The sequence below is a fragment of the Tamandua tetradactyla genome, chromosome 8 (genome assembly GCF_023851605.1).
Source record: "Tamandua tetradactyla isolate mTamTet1 chromosome 8, mTamTet1.pri, whole genome shotgun sequence".
NCBI lineage: Eukaryota > Metazoa > Chordata > Mammalia > Pilosa > Myrmecophagidae > Tamandua > Tamandua tetradactyla.
In genome coordinates, this window is record NC_135334.1 from 34,410,207 (window position 1) to 34,437,413 (window position 27,207).

Here is a 27,207-nt window from a genome sequence, read left to right on the forward strand (position 1 = left end):
ATCATTTTTTGAATATTTGCATTACTCCAAAAAAAGAAATAAGTAGAAAAAAGAAAACTGCAAACATTCCATACCCCTTTCCCTGCCTTCTTATTGAACACTAGTATTGAACTCTACCAATTTTTAAGACTTCCAATAGAGGTAGATGAACTAAGAAAGTGTAGTATTGTCAGAAATATATGTTTATATCAATGGACCTGAACAAAACGAAGTAAATCCACACAAACATGAGCGATCAACTTTTTTTTTTTGTTTTTACAATCAAATCAAAGTCCAGTAGTACTACATTATAGTTCAGCAATTTCAGGTATTTCCTTCTGGCTTTTCTAAAACACTAGACACTAAAAAAGTATCTACATAATGGAGTCTGTAGCCACAGTCATTTGTTATATCCTAATTTCTCAGTTACACCTTGTGCTGGTTTGAAACGATGTATGTCCCCTAGAAAAGCCATGGTTTAATCCTAATCCCATTTTGTAAAGGCAGCCATTTCTTCTAATCCCTATTCAGTATTGTATGTTTGAAACTGTAATTAGATCATCTCCCCGGAGATGTGATATAATTGAGAGTGGTTAAGCTGGATGAGGTGACAACATGTCTCCACCCATTCGGGTGGGTCTTGATTAGTTTCTGAAGTCCTATAAAAGAGGAAACATTTTGGAGAATAAGAGATTCAGAGAGAGCAGAGCAGAATGACATCGCCACGAGAAGCAGAGCCCAACAACCAGTGACCTTTGGAGATGAAGAAGGAAAATGTCTACTGGGGAGCTTCATGAAACAGGAAGCCAGGAGAAGAAGCTAGCAGATCATGCTGTGTTCACCATGTGCCCTTCTGGATGAGAGAGGAACCCTGACTGTGTTCGCCGTGTGCCTTCTCACTTGAGAGAGAGACCCTGAACTTCATCGGCCTTCTTGAACCAAGCCATTCTGTTTCTGGTATATTGCATTCCAGCAGCTAGCAAACTAGAACACACCTCCTCCTTCTCATTTCCTGGAGCCAGGGCCCCTCAATCTTCAGGAAAAGTAAACTTACTAAGAAAAACTTTTATAGAGATTTAGGTAGAAACTAGAGCCCTCCCTAGGATTTTCAGGAGTACTCTTGATTGGGGCGTGACATACTATGATAGTTGGCAACATCTGACTGAAATGTGCATAAAAGTAACCTCCAGATGACCTCTCTACCCTATTTGAAATCTCTTAGCCACTGCAACTTTATTTTGGTACATTTTTTTTCTCCCTTTTAATCAAGAGGGTATTCTCCATCCCACAGTGCCAGAACTATGCTTGTTCCCAAGAGTCATGTCCCACATTGCCAGGCCAGGAAAGCTTGTACCCCTGGGAGTCATGTCCCATGTAGAGGGGGGTGGACAGTGAATTTATTTGCATAGTTGGTTTAAAGAGAGAGACCATATCTGAGCAACAAAAGATGCTCTCTGGGGCTGACTCAGGCATAATTGCAAGCAGGGCTAGCTTTACCATTATAGAAGTAAATTTTATAAGGGCAAGCCTCAAGATCAAGGGCTTATTAAATTGGGAGTCCCTAATACTTGAAAGAGTATCAGAAATTCCCTAGGTGAAAAAGTTTAATAGTTCCTCATTTTTCCCCGGTCCATCAAGGGGACTTTACAAATACTGTTTTATTTTCTGCCCATGGTACTCTGAAATATATCTGGGTATTACATTAACTTGTACAAAATAATAAGCTCTCATTTCCTGTTCTAGGTTCCATGTAATTAGGTTGTTTAAATAAACTGACCAGGCAAGTTAAATTAAACAGTAATGCTACAGAAAGTTTAAATTTTGTACCAAATAAACATCTCTTCCTTTGGTCTCGCCCTGAAGTTGAAGTTTTAAAATACAGATAATTTCATCCTTTATCCTGCGTTCCGATTCATCCTAGTCCTCACCAGGTCCATTTCATTTTTATCTCCAGTTGGAGTCTGATCTCTCCTTCACCCTCTTCAACAATTACTGAATGGAGCAGTACTCCAAAACTCCAACTCTGTGTTTCACATATCACACCAACATCCATATTCCACGGAACCACCAGGTCATGTACCAAGAATATAGCATCTCAAAATTTAGAATACCGGTTAAAACTCAGGAATAGATGTGACTGCTGCAAGAGCCCACAATCCAGGAACCCTTAGAATGAGCCCTACTTGAACATTCTGTACTTCTTAATCATCGACTTCCCAATCTCTACCCACTCTCCCTCTCATGACAACCCAAATTCAGTTCTCAGAGTTTGCTCATTATAGTTAGCTCACACCAGTGCAACCATACATTAATTGCCCTTTTGTTTCTGGCCTATTTTACTCAACATAATGTCCCCAAGGTTCATTCACACAGTTGCGTGCCACATGATTTCATTCTTTCCTGTAACCACTCAATATTCCATCATATGTTTACACCACAGTTTGCCCCTCTGTTCATCAGTCTGAGTACTCTTAGGCCACCTCTTTCTGCTGCAAGTTGTGAATAATGCTGCCCTGAACACCAGTGTGCAAATGTTTATTTGTGTCCCTGCTTTTAGTTCTTCAAAGTATTTGTCTAATAATGGGGTAGCAGGATCATGTGGCGACCATATATCTAGTCTCCTGTGGAACCACCGGAGGCGCTGCACCATTCTACTTCCCTACCAACGGTGAATGAGAACATCTCTCTCTTCACGTCTTCTCCAGCACTTGTATTCTTCTGTTTATTTTTTAAACTCTTTTATTCATATACTTACAATCCATCCTAAGTGTATAATCAGTGGTTCTAGGTATAATCACTCACACAGTTATACATTCAGTGCCATGATCTATATGACAATACTTCTGTTTCTTCCACAAAGAAAGAAGAAAAGGAGAAAAGAAAAGAAAAAGAGATAAGAGCAACAAGAATCCTATACCCCTCTCTTATATCCCCATTATTGACATTTAGTTTTGATATATTGCCTTTGTTAGAATTAATGAAAGAATATTAGAGTATTGCTGTTAACTAGAGACCCTAGTTTGCATTTTTATATTTTTCCATATACCATCCCATTTTTAACACCTTGTAATGGTGGCATTTAGTTGTTCCCCCTCAAGTAAAAACTTTTTTATATTTGTACATTTAATCACCATCATTGTCCACTCTAGGTTTCTCTATGTTTTACAGTCCCAGTTTTTATCTTCACCTTTCCTTCAGGTGTCATACATGTCCCTAGCCTTCCTCTTTCAACCATATTCACATTCAGCTTTGTTCATTGTACTTAACAATATTGTGCAACCATCAGATTGTATTGTCTATCCATTTCTGGATGATTACAATCAATCCTGTTGAATATTCTGTACTCCTTCAGCATCAAGTGCCCAAATTCTATCCTCTTTCTATCTTCTAATAACCTGTGTTCTCAACTTTAACTCTTCAGAGTTTGCTCATTTGATTGATTCATATTAGTGAAACCATATAGTCCTTTTGTTTCTGGTTTATTTCCCTCAACATAATGTCCTTAGATTCATCCACATTGTTGCGTGTTTCATGACTTTATTGTGTCTTACAGCCACGTAATATTCCATTGTATGTGTTCCACAGTTTGTTTATCCGCTTGCCTGTTCATGTCTTGTCAATCATGAATAATACTGCTATAAACATTGGTGTACAAATGTCTGTTCGTGTCCCTGCTTTCAGTTCCTCTGAGTATATACCTAGTAATGGGATTGTTGAATTGTACAGCAGTTCTATACTTAGCTTCCTTAGGAACCACCAAACTACCGTCCAGAGTGATTGCAGCATTCTACATTTCCAGCAGTGAATGAATGTACCTATTTCTACACATCCTGTCCAGCACTTGTTTTGTGTTTGTTTGTTTGTTTTATAATGACCATTCTAGTAGATGTGAGATGCTATCTCATTGTGGTTTTGATTTGCATTTCCCTAATAACTAGTGAAGTTGAACATCTTTCCATATTTGTGTGTGTGTGTGTAAGTGAAAATGGCTGTGCATCTGTTCTTTGATGTTTTCCTACGATATATTAAAATAAAAACAAAGTTTCAGTGTTTTCACAAGAAGTAATTTATATTCTCTAGATTTTTTTTCAGCCACAATAACTAAATTTTTTTTTCTGATTTTTGCTGCAGCTTCTACTTTGTAATCATATGGGCAGTTGTGCTTGTCAGAGTAGCAGTGAAGTCCACAAAACAAATTTCCACATTGGCAGTCAAATCCTATAAGGCCAGCTTTCTTTCTGCACATGAAATGTCTGTTCTTTTTCGGTTTAGGCAGCTCAGGAGCTTTTTCTTCACTTTGAAAAGTACTGGGCTGAGAAATTGATGGACTGGGCTGAGTGACAATGGCTCTGACACCTCTGTTTTTGGGATATTTTGTCCTCTCTGGAAATGCTCATTTCTGACATTTGCTGGGTTACAGGCAAGGCACCCATAGTCACCTTTCTTGATTTTTCAGATGTTCTCCCAGCAAAACCTTCACAGTTGTTTAAACTAGCATCTGCTTTCTATACAGATGCACAATCTAAACTAGAACTGTTGGGATTACTAGCTGTTCGCATTGGGCTCATTCTGCCACTATTCTGCTGCCTCTGAAGATGTTCTTTATAGCAAACAGAACTCATTCTATTGGTCCTTGGATTCCAATAAAAGCCACCTCCTGTACTGCACAGCATGGGCCCTGGGATCTGGTTAGTCTCCTAAGCTATATTATTTTGCCTGTGGGGTTGCAAGAGCAGGAACCAGGCTCGCACCTGACGCTAGCGTAGTAGGGCTGGGACAAAGCCTCCAAGACTGATGAGCCAGTCAAGCCACTACTGCAGTGGACCAGGTCTATGTTTTTGCTCCATGTGTATATCCCCCTTGGAAAATGTCTATCCAGGTCTTTTGCCCAGTTTTTCATTGGGTCGTTTGTCTTTTTGTTGTTGTATTGTAATATCTCTTTATATATTCTGGATATTAAACCCTTGTCTGAAATGTGGTTTCCAAATATTGTCTCTCATTATGTATGCTCCCTTTTTACTTTCCTGACAAATCCTTTGATGCACAAAAATGTTCAAAATTTAGGAAATCCCATTTATCTATTTCTTTTTTGATTGTTCAAGCTTTGGGTGTAAGGTCTAAGAAACCACTGCCTATCACAAGATCTTTAAGATATTTTCCTCGAAACATTTTATGGTCTCGGCTTTAGTGTTTAGAACTTTAATCCATTTTGAGTTAATTTTTCTCTAAGGTTTGAGATAGGGGACCTTCTTCATTCTTTTGGGTATAGATATCCAGTTTTCCAAGCACCATTTGTTGAAGAGGCTTCTGTCCGACTTGAGTTGGCTTAACTGCCTTATCAAAGATCATTTGACTGTAGATGTGAGGGTTGACCTCTGAACACTCAATTTGATTCCACTGGTCAGTACACCTGTCTTTATGTTAGTACCATGCTGTTTTGACCACTGTAGCTTTTTAATATACCTTAAAGTCAGGTAGTGTGAGACCTCCCACTTCATTTTTCTTTCTCTAGATATTTTTCGCTATTCAGGACAACCTGCCCTTCCATATAATTTTGTTTATTGGTCTTTCTATTTCTGTAAAGTAAATTGTTGGGCTTTTAATTGATATTACATTGAATCTGTAATCAATTTGGATAGAATTGACATCTTAGCTATGTTCAGACTTCTAATCCATGAACACAGTATGTCTTTACATTTATTTAGGTCTTCCTTGATATCTTTTTTGCAAAGTTTTATAGTTTACTGTGTGTAGGTCTTTTATATTCTTGGTTAAATTTATTCCTAAATATCTGATTATTTTGATTGCTATTGTAAAAACACTTTTTCTTGATTTTCTCCTCAGATTGTTCAGTGTAGAGAAAAAGAAACAACTAACTGATTTTTGCATGTTGATCTTGTATCCTGCCACTTTGCTTCACTTGTTAGTGAAGCAAAGCTGTAGTAGCTTTCTTTAGTAGTTTTACTGTAAATTTTTTTCCAGACTTTCTACATACAGGATCATGTAATCTGCAAACAGTGAAAGTTTTACTTCTTCATTTCCATTTTGGATGCCTTTTATTTCTTTTTCTTGCCTAATTGCTCTAGTGAGAACTTCCAGCGCAGTGTCGAATAACAGTGGTTACAGTGGACATCCTTGTCTTCTTCCTGATTTCAGAAGGGAAAATTTCAGTATTTCCTCATTGACTATGTTATTGCTTTTGGGTTTTTCATATACTCTCTTTATTATGTTGAGGAAATTTCCTTCTATTTATATCCTTTGAAGTATTTTCATCAAGAAAGGATGCTGAATTTTGTCAAATGTCTTTTTGGCATCAGTTGAGATGATCATATGGTTTTTCCTCTTTATTAATGTATGTTACATCATTGCTTTTTTTGTATTGAACTACACTTGCATCTTGGGATAAAACCCACTTGATCATAGTGTATAATTCTTTTAATGTGCTGGTGGATTCGATTTGCAAGTATTATGTTGAGAATTTTTTCATCTATATTTATTGAAGAGATTGGTCTGTAATTTTCTTTTCTTATAGTATCTTTGTCTGGATTTGCTATTAGGGTGATGTTGATTTCATAGAATGAGTTAGGTAGCTTTCCCTTCTCTTCAGTTTCCTTGAAGAGTTTGAGCAGGATTGGTTCTTTGGGGGAGTTTTTTGATGACTGATTCAATCTCTTTACATGTGATTGGTTTGTTGAGGTCTTCTGTTTCTTCTCAAGTCAATGTTGGTTGTTCACGCTTTTCTAGGAAATAGTCAGTTTTGTCTAAGTTATCTAGTTTGTTAGCATAAATTATTTGTTGTACCCTTTTATTATCCCCTTTCTTTTGTGGGATCAGTAGTTATGTCCCCCCTCTCATTTCTGAATTTATTCATTTGCTTTCTTTCTCTTTTTTTCTTTGTCATCCTAGCTAACGGTCCATCTATTTTATTGACTTTCTCAAAGAACCAACTTCTGATTTTATTGATTCTATTGTTTTCATGTTCTCAATTTTATTTATTTCTGCTCTAATCTTCATTACGTCTTTCCTTCTGTTTGCTTTGGGGTTAGTTTGCTGTTCTTTCTCTAGTTCCTCTAGGTAAATAGCTAATTCTTGAATTTATATTCTTTCTTATCTATTTATTTTTTACATGGGCAGGCACTGGTGTTCTAGTTTGCTAGCTGCTGGAATGCAACACACCAGAGACAGATCGGCTTTCAATAAAAGGGGATTTATTTAGTTAATATATAATTCTTCAGAGGAAAGGCAGCTAACTTTCAACTGAGGTTATTTCTTATGTGGGAAGGCACAGGGCTATCCCTGCTGGCCTTCTCTCCAGGTCTCTGGGTCCAACAACTTTCCCTGGGGTGATTCCTTTCTTCATCTCCAAAAGCCTGAGCTGAGCTGCTTGAGCTGTGCTGTGTTGCGCTCTCTCATTTAAGTACCAGCCAATTAAATCAAACATCATTCATTGCAGTAGGTACGTCTCCTAGACAACTGCAGATGTAATCTGGATCAGATGAGGTTCACATGCCATTGGCTCATGTCCACAGCAATAGAATAGGCACGTTCACCTAGCCAGGTTAACACCTGAATCTAACTACCACAATTGGGAAATGAACCTGGGTCTCCAGAATGGCAGGCAAGAATTCTGCCACTGAGCCACCATCACTCTGCCCTCTTTTTTTTTTTTTTTATTAATTAATGGAAAAAAGAAATTAACCCAACATTTAGAAATCATACCATTCTACATATGCAATCAGTAATTCTTAACATCATCACATAGATGCATGATCATCATTTCTTAGTACATTTGCATCAGTTTAGAAGAACTAGCAACACAACCGAAAAAGATATAGAATGTTAATATAGAGAAAAAAAATAAAAGTAATAATAGTAAAAAAACAAAACAAAACAAAACAAAAACCTATAGCTCAGATGCAGCTTCATTCAGTGTTTTAACATGATTACTTTACAATTAGGTATTATTGTGCTGTCCATTTTTGAGTTTTTATATCTAGTCCTGTTGCACACTCTGTATCCCTTCAGCTCCAATTACCCATTATCTTACCCTGTTTCTAACTCCTGCTGGACTCTGTTACCAATGACATATTCCAAGTTTATTCTCGAATGTCGGTTCACATCAGTGGGACCATACAGTATTTGTCCTTTAGTTTATGGCTAGACTCACTCAGCATAATGTTCTCTAGGTCCATCCATGTTATTACATGCTTCATAAGTTTATCTTGTCTTAAAGCTGCATAATATTCCATCGTATGTATATACCACAGTTTGTTTAGCCACTCGTCTGTTGATGGACATTTTGGCTGTTTCCATCTCTTTGCAATTGTAAATAACGCTGCTATAAACATTGGTGTGCAAATGTCCATTTGAGTTTTTGCCCTTAATTCCTTTGAGTAGATTCCCAGCAATGGTATTGCTGGGTCGTATGGCAATTCTATATTCAGCTTTTTGAGGAACCGCCAAACTGCCTTCCACAGTGGTTGCACCATTTGACATTCCCACCAACAGTGGATAAGTGTGCCTCTTTCTCCGCATCCTCTCCAGCACTTGTCATTTTCTGTTTTGTTGATAATGGCCATTCTGGTGGGTGTGAGATGATATCTCATTGTGGTTTTGATTTGCATTTCTCTAATGGCCAGGGACATTGAGCATCTCTTCATGTGCCTTTTGACCATTTGTATTTCCTCTTCTGAGAGGTGTCTGTTCAAGTCTTTTTCCCACTTTGTAATTGGGTTGGCTGTCTTTTTGTTGTTGAGTTGAACAATCTCTTTATAAATTCTGGATACTAGACCTTTATCTGATATGTCATTTCCAAATATTATCTCCATTGTGTAGGCTGTCTTTCTACTTTCTTGATGAAGTTCTTTGATGCACAAAAGTGTTTAATTTTGAGGAGCTCCCATTTATTTATTTCCTTCTTCAGTGCTCTTGCTTTAGGTTTAAGGTCCATAAAACCGCCTCCAATTGTAAGATTCATAAGATATCTCCCTACATTTTCCTCTAACTGTTTTATGGTCTTAGACCTAATGTTTAGATCTTTGATCCATTTTGAGTTAACTTTTGTATAGGGTGTGAGAGATGGGTCTTCTTTCATTCTTTTGCATATGGATATCCAGTTCTCTAGGCACCATTTATTGAAGAGACTGTTCTGTCCCAGGTGAGTTGGCTTGACTGCCTTATCAAAGATCAAATGTCCATAGATGAGAGGGTCTATATCTGAGCACTCTATTCGATTCCATTGGTCGATATATCTATCTTTATGCCAATACCATGCTGTTTTGACCACTGTGGCTTCATAATATGCCTTAAAGTCAGGCAGCGCGAGACCTCCAGCTTCGTTTTTTTTTCCTCAAGATGTTTTTATCAATTCGGGGCACCCTGCCCTTCCAGATAAATTTGCTTATTGGTTTTTCTATTTCTGAAAAATAAGTTGTTGGGATTTTGATTGGTATTGCATTGAATCTGTAAATCAATTTAGGTAGGATTGACATCTTAACTATATTTAGTCTTCCAATCCATGAACATGGTATGCCCTTCCATCTATTTAGGTCTTCTGTGATTTCTTTTAACAGTTTTTTGTAGTTTTCTTTATATATGTTTTTTGTCTCTTTAGTTAAATTTATTCCTAGGTATTTCATTCTTTTAGTTGCAATTGTAAATGGGATTCGTTTCTTGATTTCCCCCTCAGCTTGTTCATTACTAGTGTATAGAAATGCTACAGATTTTTGAATGTTGATCTTGTAACCTGCTACTTTGCTGTACTCATTTATTAGCTCTAGTAGTTTTGTTGTGGATTTTTCCGGGTTTTCGACGTATAGTATCATATCGTCTGCAAACAGTGATAGTTTTACTTCTTCCTTTCCAATTTTGATGCCTTGTTTTCTTTTTCTTGTCTAATTGCTCTGGCTAGAACCTCCAACACGATGTTGAATAATAGTGGTGATAGTGGACATCCTTGTCTTGTTCCTGATCTTAGGGTGAAAGTTTTCAATTTTTCCCCATTGAGGATGATATTAGCTGTGGGTTTTTTCATATATTCCCTCTATCATTTTAAGGAAGTTCCCTTGTATTCCTATCTTTTGAAGTGTTTTCAACAGGAAAGGATGTTGAATCTTGTCAAATGCCTTCTCTGCATCAATTGAGATGATCATGTGATTTTTCTGCTTTGATTTGTTGATATGGTGTATTACATTAATTGATTTTCTTATGTTGAACCATCCTTGCATACCTGGGATGAATCCTACTTGGTCATGATGTATAATTCTTTTAATGTGTTGTTGGATATGATTTGCTAGAATTTTATTGAGGATTTTTGCATCTATATTCATTAGAGAGATTGGTCTGTAGTTTTCTTTTTTTGTGATATCTTTGCCTGGTTTTGGTATGAGGGTGATGTTGGCTTCATAGAATGAATTAGGTAGTTTTCCCTCCACTTCGATTTTTTTGAAGAGTTTGAGGAGAGTTGGTACTAATTCTTTCTGGAATGTTTGATAGAATTCACATGTGAAGCCGTCTGGTCCTGGACTTTTCTTTTTAGGAAGCTTTTGAATGACTGATTCAATTTCTTTACTTGTGATTGGTTTGTTGAGGTCATCTATCTCTTCTTGAGTCAAAGTTGGTTGTTCATGTCTTTCCAGGAACCCGTCCATTTCATCTAAATTGTTGTATTTATTAGCATAAAGTTGTTCATAGTATCCTGTTATTACCTACTTTATTTCTGTGAGGTCAGTAGTTATGTCTCCTCTTCCATTTCTGATCTTATTTATTTGCATCCTCTCTCTTCTTCTTTTTGTCAATCTTGCTAAGGGCCCATCAATCTTATTGATTTTCTCATAGAACCAACTTCTGGCCTTATTGATTTTCTCTATTGTTTTCATGTTTTCAATTTCATTTATTTCTGCTCTAATCTTTGTTATTTCTTTCCTTTTGCTTGCTTTGGGATTAGTTTGCTGTTCTTTCTCCAGTTCTTCCAAGTGGGCAGTTAATTCCTGCATTTTTGCCTTTTTTTCTTTTCTGATATAGGCATTTAGGGCAATAAATTTCCCTCTTAGCACTGCCTTTGCTGCGTCCCATAAGTTTTGATATGTTGTGTTTTCATTTTCATTCGCCTCGAGGTATTTGCTAATTTCTCTTGCAATTTCTTCTTTGACCCACTCGTTGTTTAAGAGTGTGTTGTTGAGCCTCCATGTATTTGTGAATTTTCTGGCACTCGGCCTATTATTGATTTCCAACTTCATTCCTTTATGATCCGAGAAAGTGTTGTGTATGATTTCAATCTTTTTAAATTTGTTAAGACTTGCTTTGTGACCCAGCATATGGTCTATCTTTGAGAATGATCCATGAGCACTTGAGAAAAAGGTGTATCCTGCTGTTGTGGGATGTAATGTCCTATAAATGTGTGTTAAGTCTAGCTCATTTATAGTAATATTCAGATTCTCTATTTCTTTATTGATCCTCTGTCTAGATGTTCTGTCCATTGATGAGAGTGGGGAATTGAAGTCTCCAACTATTATGGTATATGTGTCTATTTCCTTTTTCAGTGTTTGCAGAGTATTCCTCACGTATTTTGGGGCATTCTGGTTCGGTGCGTAAATATTTTTGATTGTTTGTCGTCTTGTTTAATTGTTCCTTTTATTAGTATATAGTGTCCTTCTTTGTCTCTTTTAAGTGTTTTACATTTGAAGTCTAATTTGTTGGATATTAGTATAGCCACTCCTGCTCTTTTCTGGTTGTTATTTGCATGAAATATCTTTTCCCAACCTTTCACTTTCAACCTATGTTTATCTTTGGGTCTAAGATGTGTTTCCTGTAGACAGCATATAGAAGGATCCTGTTTTTTAATCCATTCTGCCAATCTATGTCTTTTGATTGGGGAATTCAGTCCATTAACATTTAGTGTTATTACTGTTTGGATAATATTTTCCTCTAACATTTTGCCTTTTGTATTATATATATCATATCTGATTTTCCTTCTTTCTACACTCTTATCCATACCTCTCTCTTCTGTCTTTTTGTATCTGGCTCTAATGTTCCCTTTAGTATTTCTTGCAGAGCTGGTCTCTTGGTCACAAATTCTCTCAGTGACTTTTTGTCTGAGAATGTTTTAATTTCTCCCTCATTTTTGAAGGACAATTTTGCTGGATATAGGAGTCTTGGTTGGCAGTTTTTCTCTTTTAGTAATTTAAATATATCATCCCACTGTCTTCTAGCTTCCATGGTTTCTGCTGAGAAATCTACACATAGTTTTATTGGGTTTCCCTTGTATGTGATGGATTGTTTTTCTCTTGCTGCTTTCAAGACCCTCTCTTTCTCTTTGACCTCTGACATTCTAACTAGTAAGTGTCTTGGAGAACGCCTATTTGGGTCTATTCTCTTTGGGGTGCGCTGCACTTCTTGGATCTGTAATTTTAGGTCTTTCATAAGAGTTGGGAAATTTTCAGTGATAATTTCTTCCATTAGTTTTTCTCCTCCTTTTCCCTTCTCTTCTCCTTCTGGGGCACCCACAACACGTATATTTGTGCGGTTCATATTGTCCTTGAGTTCCCTGATACCCTGTTCAAATATTTCCATTCTTTTCCCGGTAGTTTCTGTTTCTTTTTGGAATTCAGATGTTCCATCCTGCAAATCACTAATTCTATCTTCTGTCTCTTTAAATCTATCATTGTAGGTATCCATTGTTTTTTCCATCTTTTCTACTTTATCCTTCACTTCCATAAGATCTGTGATTTGTTTTTTCAGTTTTTCTATTTCTTCTTTTTGTTCAGCCCATGTCTTCTTCATGTCCTCCCTCAATTTATCGATTTCGTTTTTGAAGAGGTTTTCCATTTCTGTTCGTATATTCAGCATCAGTTGTCTCAGTTCCTGTATCTCATTTGAACTATTGGTTTGTTCCTTTGACTGGGCCATTTTCTCAATCTTCTGAGCGTGAACCGTTATCTTCTGCAGGCGTCTGGGCATTTAGTCAGATTTCCCTGGGTGTCGGACCCAATAGGTTGTAAGATTTTTCTGTGAAATCTCTGGGTTCTGTTTTTCTTATCCTGCCCAGTAGGTGGCGCTCGCTCGTGGCACACGTTTGTCTCGCATATTTGGAAGAGATCCCCCCGGTCACTGTTCTCCGCGGCCTGGGGATTTCCGATCCAATTCTCTCAGTTGGTCCGGGGGCCGCGCGTGGTGGGGGCGTCAGCTGCCGCGGCTTGAGGGGACCCTGTGGTTCCTATTATTAATGCCCCTATTGTGTTCGGTTGGACCCAGTCCCTGCCACTGTCGGAAATTCCCTCCTCTCCCTGGAGGGGTGCCGGTCGTCGGCCGCCGCGGCCTGGGGAACTCGCCACCGGACCAGGAAGCCGCCCACTAGGAGGGGCACCGGTTGCCGGCCACCGCGGCTTGGGTAACCCTCTGATCCGAGACTCGTAGTCGGTTCAGGAAGCCGCCCGCAAAAGAGGGGCGCCGGCCGCCGCGGCTTGGGAAACTTGCCTCTCCGAGACTCTCAGCTGGCCCGGGAAGGAGGGAGGGAGGTGCTCTGGCCGCCAGCTGCCGCTGCTCAGGGAATCGCGCGCCACTCGGGGATCTCACCGCAGCAGAGTCTCGCAGTCAGTCTAGCCAGTCCAGACTGGGGTACGCTGTGTGTCCATTTCCTGCCGTGGCCCCGGGAGCTGTTCTGCACTCTTTCTGTTCACCTAGTAGTTGCTCTGGAGGAGGAACTAAGACGCGCGTACCTTACTAAGCTGCCATCTTGGCCCTGCCTCCCCCTCTTCTTTTTTAATGTAGGCATTTAGGGCAGTAAATTTCCCTCTCAGCACTGTCTTTGCTGTATTTAATAAGTTTTGATATGTTGTATTCTCATTTCATTTTCCTCAAGATATTTACTGATTTCTCTTATTATTTCTTCCTTGATTCACTGGTTGTTTAAGAGTTTGTTTGTCCTTCATAAATTTGTGAGTTTTCTAGGCTTCCACCTGTTACTGATTTCTAACTCCATTCTATTATGATCTGAGAAAGTGTTTTGTTTAATTTTGTTCTTCTTAAGTTTATTGAGACCTGGTTTATGTCCCAACATGTGGTCTATCCTGGAGAATGATCCATGAGCACTTGAGAAATATGTGTGTCCTACTAATTTTGGGTGCAGTGTTCTGTAAGTGTCTATTTTATGTATGTATTATTCAAGATCTCTGCTTCCTTATTGATCCTCTGTCTAGATGTTGTATTCAGTGATGAGAGTGGTGTATTAAAGTCTCCAGTTACTATTGTAGAAATGTCTAATTCTGCTTTCAGTATTAGCCTCATGTATTTTGAGGCACTCTGGCTTAGTGTATAGATATTTATGATTGCTATGTCTTCTTGATGAATTGTACCTTTTATTCATATGCAGTGTTCTTCTTTGTCTCTTTTGATTGTTTTACATTTGAAGCTAATTGGTCTGATATTACTATAGCTACCTCTGCCCTTTTTTGCATGAAATATCTTTTTCGAGCCTTTCACTTTCAACTTGTCTTTGTCCTTAGATCTTAAGTGAGTCTCTTATAGACAACATCTAGGTGGATCCTTTTTTTTTATCCATTCTGCTAATCTATATCTTTTGATTGGGGAGTTTAATCCATAAAAATTTAATGTTGTGACTGTAAAGGCAGTACTTTCTTTAACCATTTTTATTTTTCGATTTTGTGTGTCATATCTTTTTTCCTCTCTTTTTATCCTTTTAGTTACTCTTACGATTATCTTCATTTCTCCACTCTTCCCCAAACCTCTTTCTCCTGTGTTTTCCTGTCTGCCTGTGGCATTCTCTTTAGTATTTCTTATAGAGCAGCTTTCTTGTTCATAAACTTTCTCAGTGTCTTCATCTGTAAATGTTAAAACGTTCCATCATTTTTATTCTTTCTTTTTTTTTTTCCCATGGTCCGACACCAGTAATCAAACTCAGGTCTCCAGCATGGCAGGTGAAAACTCTGCCTGCTGAGCCATTGTGGCCCACCCCGCTCCATCATTTTTGAAGGACAGTTTTGCTAGTTGTAGAATTCTTGGTTGACAGTTTTTCTCTTTCAGTATCTTAAATATGTCATACCACTGCCTCCTTGCTTCCATTTATCTGCTGAGAGATCTGCACAAGTCTTGTTGAGCTTTCCTTGTATGTGATGGGATTGCTTTTCTCTTGCTGCTTTCAGAATTCATTCTTTGTGCCTGACATTTGACAGTCTGATTAATGTCTTGAAGTACGATTGGATCCTGCTGTCTTGGATCTATGCTTTAGGATACATTGTGCTTCTTGAATCTGTAACTTAATGTGTTTCATATGGAATGGGAAATTTTCAGTGATTATTTCCTCCATTATTCTTTCTGCCCCTTTTCCTGTCTATTCTCCTTCTGGGAAACCAGTAACATGCATATTTGTGCAGTTCATGGTGTCATTCAATTCCCTGATCTCTTCTTATATTTGTCCATTCTTTTCCCTGTCCTTTTGTGTATAGAATTTCAGGTGTCTTGTCTTCTCATTCACAAATCTGAAACCCTGTTTATATTTGTTGTTCTGTCTGCTATCTGTCCATTGTGTTTTTCATCTCTTCTATAGTACCTCTCATTCCCATAAGTTCTATCATTTGTGTTTTCAAGCTTTTGAGTTCTTCTGTATGGATACCCTGTGTTTTCTTTTTATCTTTCATCTCTTTTTGCACATTTTCCTTCAACTCGTCAAATTGATTTAGACATTTTGTTTGAACATCTTAAATTAGTTGTTTCAATTCCTGTATTTCAATGGAGGTGTTAGTTTGTTTCTTTGGCTGGGTCATATCTTTGTGTTTCCGGGTATGAGTCATGATTTTTCGCTGGTGTCAAGGCATCTGATTTTCTTGCTTAGTTTATTCTAGATGTTGTTTTATCTCTTTTGCCTAGGGTTTTCCTGTTGTTTGAATTTGTTCTCTGTTTGTCTCTCTCACCAGCCAGTTGTCAGATTGATTTTCCCCCCAGTGTCTCTGCAAAAGTAGGCATCCACAGTGGCCTGCCTCAGGGATGGTGGTAGCAGCTGGGCACTGCAGCAGGGTTTCTGTGAATAAAATAAGTCTGCTGTCTCCTATTGGTGCTTTGTTTTTCACTATCCTGTAGGACCTGTGTTTGTTTTAGGGCACTGCTTTCATTGTTAGGTCATTTGTGTTTCTCAGCCAAAACAGGGTGGGTTCCCTCTCAGGGGTATAGACCTGCTCCAGTTGGCCTGAAATACTTTCTGGATAGTTTCTGAAAAAGCTCTTCAATTCTCTCACACTTTCTAGTCTGTCAAGCTGAAGTGTTTAATAACTTAATTGTCTTCAGAGCTGTTTGCCTTTGGAGCACAGGCTGTGTCTCACTGGCTTAGGCTGAAACTGCAGGGTTCCTGTTCCCTCTCTTTGCTGGCCAAAATCTGACTCAGTATCAATTTGTGGCCCTCACTTTATCTGTGGCAGAGAACTCTCCCAGCTTTCTCAGTCTTAGCCTTCCCCTGGGCAGGGATCAGGCCACCTGTTGCTGTTTCCTACATGAGTAGGAACAACTTTTGGACCCAGGACTAGAAACACAGCTTCTGTCCACGTTTTCTTGGACTCTCAGTCTTTTACTGACCTGGGCCTTGAAATGTTCTCCCCTGTTCCCTGGGTCTCCAAAAAGTGAGGATCTGTCCCAGTACTGTGAGAGAATTTGTATTCTGTGTTACTATTGGAAGAGGTCTGTGCTGCTGTTTCTCTGGTAGTCCTGCACTGTGTGTGAGACCAAGTGAGGTAGAGGGGAGAGGACTGGCCAGTCCGTGGTGGAAATTTCCACCTGATATTCTTCTGTTTCTTCGATGTTCTACTTGTAGGGTCCCTCTGCAGTCCATATCCTCCTCCACATTTCTCAGCAATTCAAAATTGTTCTGTTTTGTTGTTGTTGAGTCCCCAGGGAGAGATTTTCAATAGCTATTTACATTGCCATGTTAATGACATTCTATGATTAACCTTTAATTTTGAAAAATACTTATATGGAAAAGCTGCAAACATAGTACAGTGAACTTCCTTCGTCTTTCACCTACATTCACCAATTTTGAACATTTTTTACATTTTACTTTTTTCTCACATTATGAGAAATAAGCAACTTATGAGAATAAGTTGCTAACATCATGGCCTCTACCTCTTAATTGCTTCATTATATATTCCTTAGAATAAAATAACAAAGTTATTCTATATATCAGGGATTGGTAGACTTTGGCCAGAGGGCCAGATTTAGCTGTCTGCCTGTTTATGTACAGCTTTTGAGTTAGAATGGTTTTTACTTTTTTAAAGGGTTGTGGAAAAAATACACACAAAAGTAAAACATGAAGAATATACAACTGAGACTGTAATGTGGCCCTCAATAATGAAAATATTTGCTCTCTGTCCTTTTCAGAAAAAGTTTCCCACACATCTGTTCTATGAAACTACAGTATAGTCATAATTTAGGAAATTCAACTCTGCTAAAATACTCTTACTACTATACAATCCATAATAAAATTTTGCTAGTTGTACTTTAATAGTGCTTGATGGTAAACTTTCCTTCAATCTAGGATGCATTCCATTGTCCTGCATTGCTATCTAGCCATCAGTTCTCTTCAGTCTTTTAAAAGTTGAAACGATTCCCGAGTTTTTCATGACATCAACACTTTAAAATATATATATATATATATATTTAATCTTTTTTCCTCTACTCATCTGTCCAAACCCTGGACAAAAGGAACATCAGATACGTTTCCACAATCACATGGTCATGCTGCAAAATCTTCACAGCTACATAATTGTCTTCAAGAATCAAGGCCACTGGAGCACAACTCAACAGCCCCAGACATCTCTCTTTAGCCACTCTAAAACACCACAAACCAAAAACGGATATCTATATAATGCACAAGAACAACTCCCAGAACAACCTCCCGACTCTTCCCAAAATCTCTCAGCCACTAAAACTCTACCCTATCCCATCTCCCTTTTCCCCATCTTGGACAAGAAGGCCTCCCCACCCCAATCCCACAATGGCGGGCCCTGGTCCATCCTAGGAGTCCTGCCCCACACTGCCAGGGAGATTTATAATCCTGGGAGCCACGGTCCACACAGTGGGTAGGCCAGCAAGTCTACCTGCTGAGGGGCTTAGAGAGAGAGGCCACATCTGAGTAATAACAGAGGTCCTCTGGGGACAACTCCCGGGCATAACCACAAGTAGGCCTAGCTTCACCATCACAGAAACAAGTCCCCCAGCAGTGAACCCCAAGCTCAACCCACCTAACTGATTGTTCCCACCGCTTGCGAGAACACCAGGAATTCCTTGGATGGGGAAGCTGAACACCTCCCCCTTTCTCTCTAGTCCCCCAAGGGGACCCTGCAAATACCCTTCCATTTTCCTCCCAAACCTCTGTGGGATATACACCACAGCACACACCATCTTGCACAAAACACTGTGATCTCATGCCCCACTCAAGATACCATGTAATCATGTATGATCATATGAGTTAAATTAGATAATGCAGTTCCCAAAATATAAATTTTGTACCAAATAAACATCCTTCCTTTGCTCTCTTACCAAAGTTGAAGTTTTAAAGTATGGACCATATCATCCTTTCCTTTGTGTTCTAATTCACCTTAGTTTTATCCAAATCAGCTTCATTCATATCTCTAGTTGAAGTCTGATCACCACCTCCATCTACTAGGCCTCATGTAAAATGTCCAAAGTCAACAGTCCATCAGCACTCTCAATTTTAGATAATTTCATTGTTCTCAAGGGAGAGATAGCCAATAAACACACCCTCACCAAATAGAAAATCCAAACTTCCCCCTAACTTTTGTCCTTCCCCCCATTATGTACTCCTGGTATTGCTACTGTACTTTGATATTTTCTTGTTAAACATAGCCCATATCATACAATAGCATTTTTCCCCTATGCCCTGAAATTATACACTCTTTGTACAAAATTCATACCTTTGCAGTAATTCATGCAAGAACTTATTTATATTTGTAGTCTCAATTGGTAGGGACACATGAGTCTGTCTGTACAACCCCTTTAAATCATCTTCACCTTCCATATGATAATATTACTTATAGACCCACTAATGAACTGCCTTCACTTCTGTCTATTCCCTTACAATTAAGTTCAATCTCATTAGCTAACTGTTCACCCATCTCAAGCTTCTGTGTATCTCTAGGTCCCCTATATTCTGTATTATAAGCCTTTACCATGGTCATAAAAGTGGAATCATATAGTATCTATATTTTTGTGTCTGGCTTATTTCACTCAGCATTATGTCCTCAAGACTCATCCATCTTGTCCTGAACAACCTTGTTCAGAATGTAATTTCATCTTACTGCTGTATAGTATTCCATCACGTGTATTTACCACATTTTGTTGATGGGCACTAGGATTGTTTCCATCTTTTGGCGATTGTGAATAGTGCTGCTATGAACATTATTGTGCAAATATCTTCTTGTGTCATTGCTTTCAGCTGTTCTGGGTATATACTGAGTGATTGATTTGCTGGGCCGTAGGGCAATTCAATATTTAGTTTTCTGAGGAACCACCAGACTGTCTTTCATAGCGGCTGTACAATTTTACATTCCCAACAACAGTGCGTAAGTGTCCCAATTTCTCTACATCTTGTCCAACATTTGTAGTTTCCTGTTTGTTTAATAGCAGCTATTCTTATAGGTATGAGGTGGTATCTTTGTAGTCTTGATCCGCATTTCCGTTATAGCTAATGAGACTGAGCATCTCTTCGTGTGCTTTTTAGCCATCTGAATTTGCTCTTCAGAAAAATATCTATTCATTTCTTTAGCCCACTTTATAATTGAGTTGCTTGTTCTGTTATTGATTGAGTTCCATGATTTCTTTATGTATACAGGAAATCAAACCTTTATCCAAGCGTGATTTCCAAATATTTTCCCATTGAGTTGGCTGCCTCTTCACCTTTTTGACAGTCTTCTGAGGCACAAAAGCAGTTGATTTTGAGGAATTCACGTTTATCTTTTTTTTTCTTTTGTTGCTTATGCTTTGTGTGTAAAGTTTAGGAAGCTACCTCCTATTACTAGATCTTGAAGATGTTTCCCTACATTTTCTTCTAGGAGCTTTTATGGTACTAGTTCTTATATTTAGGTGTTTGACTCACTTTGAGTTAATTTTTTGTGTAGGGTGTAGGGTAAGCGTCCTCTTTCATTCTTCTGGCCATTGGTATCCATTTCTCCTATGCCCATTTATTAAAAAGACTATTTTGTCCCAGTTCAGTGGATTTGGGGGCCTTGTCAAAGATTAATTGTCTATAGATTGGTGGTCTCTTTCTGCACTCTTGATTCTCTTCCATTTCTCAATACTTCTATCTTTATGCCAGTACCGTGCTGTTTTTTTTTTTTTTGGCCTAATTTTTTTTAAAATTTTTTATTAATCAAAAAAAAAAAAATTACAAGAAAGAAACACAAACATTCCCAACACATACACTCAGCAATTCACAATATCACATAGTTGCATATTCATCATCATGATCATTTCCCAGAACATTTACATCAATTCAGAAAAGGAAATAAAAAGACAACAGAAAAATAAAACAAAAACAGAAAAAATAAATTTTACATACTATACCCCTTACCCCTCACTTTCATTGATCATTAGCATTTCAAACTAGATTTATTTTAACATTTGTTCCCCCTATTATTTATTTTTATTCCATATGTTCTACTCATCTGTTGACAAAGTAGATAAAAGGAGCATCACACACAAGGTTTTCACAATCACACAGTCACATTGTGAAAGCTATATCATTATACAATCATCATCAAGAAACATGACTACTGGAACACACTCTACATTTTCAGGCAGTTCCCTCCAGCCTCTCTATTACATCATGAATAACAAGGTGATATCTACTTAATGCGTAAGAATAACTTCCAGGATAACCTCTTGACTCTGTTTGGAATTTCTCAGCCATTCACACTTTGTCTCATTTCACTCTTCCCCCTTTTGGTCAAGAAGATTTTCTCAATCCCTTGATGCTGGGTCTTAGCTCATTCTAGAGTTTTTCTCAATTCCTTGATGCTGAATCTCAGCTCATTCTGGGATTTCTGTCCCATGTAGACAGGGGGAGGGTGATGAGTTTGCTTGCTATGTTGGCTGGAGAGATGAGGCCACATCTGAGCAACAAAAGAGGTTCTCTTGGGGGCGACTCTTAGGCCTAATTTTAAGTAGGCTTTTCATATGGACCAACCCCTAGACTGGGGGCTCAGCCTATAGCTTTGGTTGTCCCCACTGCTTATGAGAATATCAAGAATTCAACTTGGGGAAGTTGAGTTTTCCCCCATTCTCACCATTCCCCAAAGGGGACTTTGCAAATACTTTTCCACTCACTGATCATATCACTCTGGGATTCAACAGGGCATCACCTGGACAAACCAACAAAATCTCATGTCCTTTCCAAAGTTTCATGTACTTAAGGTGTTCACCCAACTATCTGCATAAGTTATATTAGGAGATGCACTAGTCAAAATATAAATTTGTACCAAATAAACATTTTTTGCAGAAGTTGAAATTTTAAAATATTAATTATCATCTATTTTCAGCATACTGCAGTAATGACATTCTTTTGTTCTTCCTCATGCAAAAACATTTTTTAAATTTGTACATTTAGTCACTATTATTATACACTCTAGGCATTCCTAGATTATACCAGCCCTCCTCCCTCTATCATTCTCACATGCAGCTTCATTCAGTGTTTTTTTTAATTTTTTATTAATTTAAAAAAGTTATAAGAAACAAACATTCCCAACACATATGCTCAGCAATTCACAATATCATCACACAGTTGCATTTTCATCATCATGATCATTTCCCAGAACATTAGCATCAATTCAGAAAAAGAAATAAAAAGACAACAGAAAAATATAACAAACAAAAAAATTTTACAGGCCATACCCCTTACCGATCCCTTTCATTGATCACTAGCATTTCAAACTAAATCTATTTTAACATTTGTTCCCCCTATTATTTATTTTTATTCCGTATGTTCCTCTCATCTGTTGACAAGGTAGATACAAGGAGCATCACACACAAGGCTTTCACAATCACACAGTCACATTTTGAAAGCTGTATCATTATACAATCATCATCAAGAAACATGGCTACTGGAACACAGCTCTACATTTTCAGGCAGTTCCCTCCAGCCTCTCCATTACATCTTGGATAACAAGATGATGTCTACTTAATGCGTAAGAATAACCTCCAGGATAACCTCTCGACTTTCTCAGCCATTGACACTTTGTCTCATTTCACTCTTCCCCCTCTTGGTTGAGAGGATTTTCTCAATCCCTTGATGCTGGGTCTCAGCTCATTCTAGAGTTTTTCTCAATCCCTTGATGCTGTCATTCAGTGTTTTAACATAATTGTATTACAGTTAGGTAATATTGTGCTGTCCATTTCTGAGTTTTTATATTCAGTCCTGTTGCACAGTCTGTATCCCTTCAGCTCCAATTACCCAATATCTTACCCTATTCCTATATCCTGATGGTCTCTGTTACCAATGAAATATTCCAAGTTTATTCACTAATGTCAGTTCATATCAGTGAGACCATACAGTATTTGTCCTTTTATTTCTGGCTAATCACACTCAGCATAATGTCCTTAAGGTCCATTCATGTTGTTACATACTTCATAACTTTATTCTGTCTTGCAGCTGCATAATATTCCTTCTTTTGTATATGCCACAGTTTGTTTAGCCACCATCTGTTGATGGACATTTTGGCTGCTTCCATCTCTTGGTAATTGTAAATAATGCTGCTGTAAACATTGGTGTGCAAATGTCCGTTTGTGTCCTTGCCCTCATGTCCTTTGAGTAGAGACAGCATATAGATGGATCTTGTTTTGTAACCCATTCTGCCAGTCTATGTCTTTTGATTGGGGAGTTTAATCCATTAACATTCATTGTTATTACCGCATGGGTAGTACTTCTATTATTTTGCCTTCTGGATTTTATATGTCATATCTAATTTTCCTTCTTTTTACCTTTACTCATAGTCTTCCTTTCTACCCTCTTCTCCACACCTCTCTCTTCTGTCTTCGTATCTGTCTCTAGTGCTCCCTTTAGTATTTCTTGCAGAGCTAGCTGGTCTCTTCGTCACAAATTCTCTCAGTGATTTTTGTCTGAAAATGTTTTAATCTCTCCCTCATTTTTGAAGGACAATTTTGCTGGGTATAGAATTCTTGGTTGGCAGTTTTTCTCTTTTAGTAATTAAAATATATCATCCCACTGTCTTCTTGCCTCCATGGTTACTGCTGAGAAATCTACACATAGTCTTATTGGGCTTCCCTTGTATGTGATGGATTGTTTTTCTCTTGCTGTTTTCAAGATTCTCTCTTTCTCTTTGACCTCTGACATTCTGATTAGTAAATGTCTTGGAATACGTCTATTTGGATCTGTTTTGTTTGGGGTATGATGCACTTCTTGGATCTGTAATTTTAAGTCTTTCATAAGAGTTGGGAAATTTTCAGTGATGATTTCCTCCATTAGTTTTTCTCCTCCTTTTCCCTTCTCTTCTCCTTCTGGGATACCCACAACACGTATATTCATGCGCTTCATATTGTCTTTCAATTCCCGAGTCCCTGCCCATATTTTTCCGTTTTTGTCCCTATATTTTCTTTTTATTGCCAGATTTCAGATGTTCTGTCCTCCAGTTCACTAATCCTATGTTCTGTCTCTCTAAATCTACCATTGTAGGTTTCCATTGTTTTTTTTTCATCTCTGCTACCTTGCCTCTCATTCCCATAAGTTCTGTGATTTGTTTTTTCAGACTTTCAATTTCTTCTTTTTCTTCATTCCTTGCCTTCTTTATATCCTCCCTCAATTCATTGATTTGGTTTTTGATGGGGTTTTCCATGTCTGTTCGTATATTCTGAATTAATTGTTTCAGCTCCTGTATGTCATTTGAATTGTTGGTTTGTTTCTTTGACTGGCCCATAGCTTTGATTTTCCTAGTGTGGTTTGTTATTTTTTGTTGGCATCTAGTCATTTAATTACCTTAATTAGTTTATTCTGGAGATTGCTTTCACTTCTTTTACCTAGGGTTTTCTTGCTAGATGAATTTGTTGTCTGTCTGTTCTTTGACATTCAGTTCAGCTTTATCTGGACCTCTAGCTTAAGTTTTGTTTAACTGAGGATAATTTTTCATTTCTTGTTTTCTTGTTTCTTGCCCTGCTTATATGGTGCCTTTTCCCCCCCACCCTTAGGAGGGTCTACTTAAGTATTATAGACCCCAGCCAGATTTTCCCAGACCAAACTGGCCTCCTATCAGGAGGAAAGAGTCACCTGCATTGGTTTTCCCTGAGGGTGAGACCCAGCAGGTTGATAGACTTTCCTGTGAAGTCTCTGGGCTCTGTTTTTCTTATCCTGCCCCGTATGTGGTGCTTGTCTGCCTGCAGGTCGCACCAGCAAAAGATGTTATGGCTCCTTTAACTTTGGCAGACTCTCCCTGCTGGGGGCGTGGTGGAGACAGAGGAGAGGTTGTAGGCTGGTTTTAATGGCTTCAAATTGCCAAGCCCTGGTGTCTAAATTCCTTGAGGGAGGGATTCCACCTGAGTTGGCCTTCACCCCTCCCCTGGGGAAGGCACAGGTATCAGAAAAGCCCCCAAATGAGTTCGCTTCTGCCTATGCCTGGGGCAGTTGCAGCCTGAGAAGTCCTGCCGCTATATCCAAAGGCAGTCATGCCTTTGTAGAAACACAGCCACAAAAACCTCTGTTTCCTTCTTTTTTTTCTCTTTTTCCATCAGCTCTGCCCCCTTGGCGCTGGGGCGCATATGAGCAACCTCCGCTTTGACCAGATTCACCTAAACTGGCGGCCTATTTTTCGTAGGTAGAATTTGTTGATTAATTCCACATTTGGTGTTTAGTTGGACTCAGCCCCTGCTGCTGGTAAAGTGTCTTTCCTTTCCCTTCTAGAAGACAGCCTGTGGGGGAGGGGCACTGGCTGCCACAGTTTTGGGAACTCACGCTTCTGGGGGGACTCACAGCTGGTCCAGCTGTTCCAGACTGGGGTACACTGTGTGTCCAGTCACTGACGTGGCCCAGGAGCTGTTATGTACTGTTTCCGGTTATTTAGTAGTTGTTCTGGACGATGAACTAAAATGCGCACATTGTTAAGCCACCATCTTTACCCAGAAGTCTCAGTACCATGCTGTTTTGACAGCTGTGGCTTTGTAGTAAGCTTTAAAATCACTAGTGTTGGGCAGACCACAGTGGCTCAGCAGGTAAGAGTGCTTGCCTGCCATGCCCGAGGACCTGGGTTCGATTCCTGGTGCCTGCCCATGTAAAATCGCTAGTGTTGATCCTCCCCCTTTGTTCTTCTTTTTTAGGATGCCTTTAGCTATTCGGGATCTCCCAGGTGAATTTGGTAATTAGTTTTCCAAGTCTTCAGTAGTTTCTTAGAATTTTGATTGTTATTGCATTGAATCTGTAGATCAATTTGAGTAAAACTGACATCTTGACTACATTTAATCTTCCTATCCATGAGCATGGGATGTCTTTCCACCCCTTCTTTGTTATCTTTTAGCAATGTTATGTAGTTCTCTGTGTACAAGTCCTTTACGTCCCTAGTTAAGTTCATTCCCAGATACTTGATTCTTTTAGTTGCTATTTTGAATCAAAATTTTTCCTTTGTTAACTCCTTGGTTAGGTCGTTGTTTCATTGTTTGTGTATAGAAGCATTACTGATTTTTGTGCATTAATTTTATAACCTGCCACCTTGCTGAATTTTTTTATTAGCTCAAGTAGCTTTGTTATAGATTTCTCAGGATTTTCCAAGTATAGTATCATGTCATCTGCAAATATTCAAAGTTTTACTTCCTCCTGTCTAATTTGGATGCTGTCATGGTCAGGTTCATGTGTCAACTTGGCCAAGTGGTGTGGTACCTGTTTGGTTGGGCAAGTGCTGGACTGTCTGTTGCTATGAGGACATTACATAGAATTAAATCATGATCACATCGACTGCATCCACAACTGACTCCATTTGTAATCAGCCAAGGGGAGTGTCTTCTGCAATGAGTAATGTTTAATCTAATCACTGGAAGCCTTTTAAGGCGCATTCAGAAGAGACAGGCTCTCTTCTTGCTTCCGCCAGTGAGCCTCTCCTATGGAGTTCATCCAGACCCTCCATTGGAATCATCAATTTCACAGCCTGCTGTACAGATTTTGGACTCTTCCTTCCCATGGTTACATGAGACACTTTTACACATTTTATATTTACAAATATTTCCCTGTCGATTCTTTTTTCTAGAGAGCCCTAACTAATACAGATGCCTTTTTTTTCTTTTTCGTACCTGATTGCTCTCACTAGAACTTCTAGTACAGTGTTGAATGATAGTGGTGACAGGAGCCATCCTTGTCTCATCTCTAATCTTAGGGGGAAGGCTTTCACTCTGTCACCATTGACTACAATGCTGGCTATGGGTTTTTCATATATGCCTTTTATCATGTTGAGGAAGTTACCTTTGATTCCTACCTTTTGAAGTGTTTTTATCAGAAAAGGATATTGAATTTTGTCGAATGCTTTTTCTGCATCAATCTAGATGATCACATGATTTTTCCCTTTGGATTTGTTAATCTGCTCTATCTTTCCTTTGTTTCATACATGCTCCTAGCCCTTCTCCCTCAACCATACTCACATTCAGCTTCATTCAGTATACTTATATTCTTTTACTACTATTACATATTATTACAATATGTAATAGTAGTAAAATATCCATTTCTGAATTTTTACGGTCAATCCAGTTGTACAATCTGTATTCGTTCAGACCAAATGCCCAATGTCTGCCTTATTTCTGTCTCCTGATTATCTGTTCTTTTTTATTTTTATTGGTGTACAATCATCGGCTCACAATATCATCACATAGTTGTGTATTCATCACCATGATCATTTTTTTAGGACATTGCATTATTCCAGAAAAAGAAATAACTCACACATACCATACCCTGAACCCCTTCTCTCAATGATCACTAGTATTTCTACCTACCCAATTTATTTTACCCTTTGTCCCTCCTATCATTTAATTTTTTTTAATAATTAATAATCCATATTTTTTTACTCATCTGTCCATATCCTGAATAAAAGGAGCATCAGACACAAGGTTTTCACAACAACATAGTGTGCTGGTTTGAAAATGTTTATGTACCCTAGAAAAGCCATATTTTAATCCTCATCCCATTTTGTAAAGGCAGCCATTTCTTCTAATCCCTATTCAGTACTA

General features: G+C 38.5%; 1 protein-coding gene and 1 pseudogene across 4 annotated transcripts in view; one reads left to right on the forward strand and one right to left on the reverse strand.

The window, feature by feature from the left end:
* Positions 1-27,207, forward strand: part of ALKBH8 (alkB homolog 8, tRNA methyltransferase) — a 115,236-nt gene that overhangs the window by 59,011 nt on the left and 29,018 nt on the right. The gene's annotated exons all lie outside the window — the stretch shown is intronic.
* Positions 3,995-16,813, reverse strand: LOC143643849 (AN1-type zinc finger protein 5 pseudogene; annotated as a pseudogene).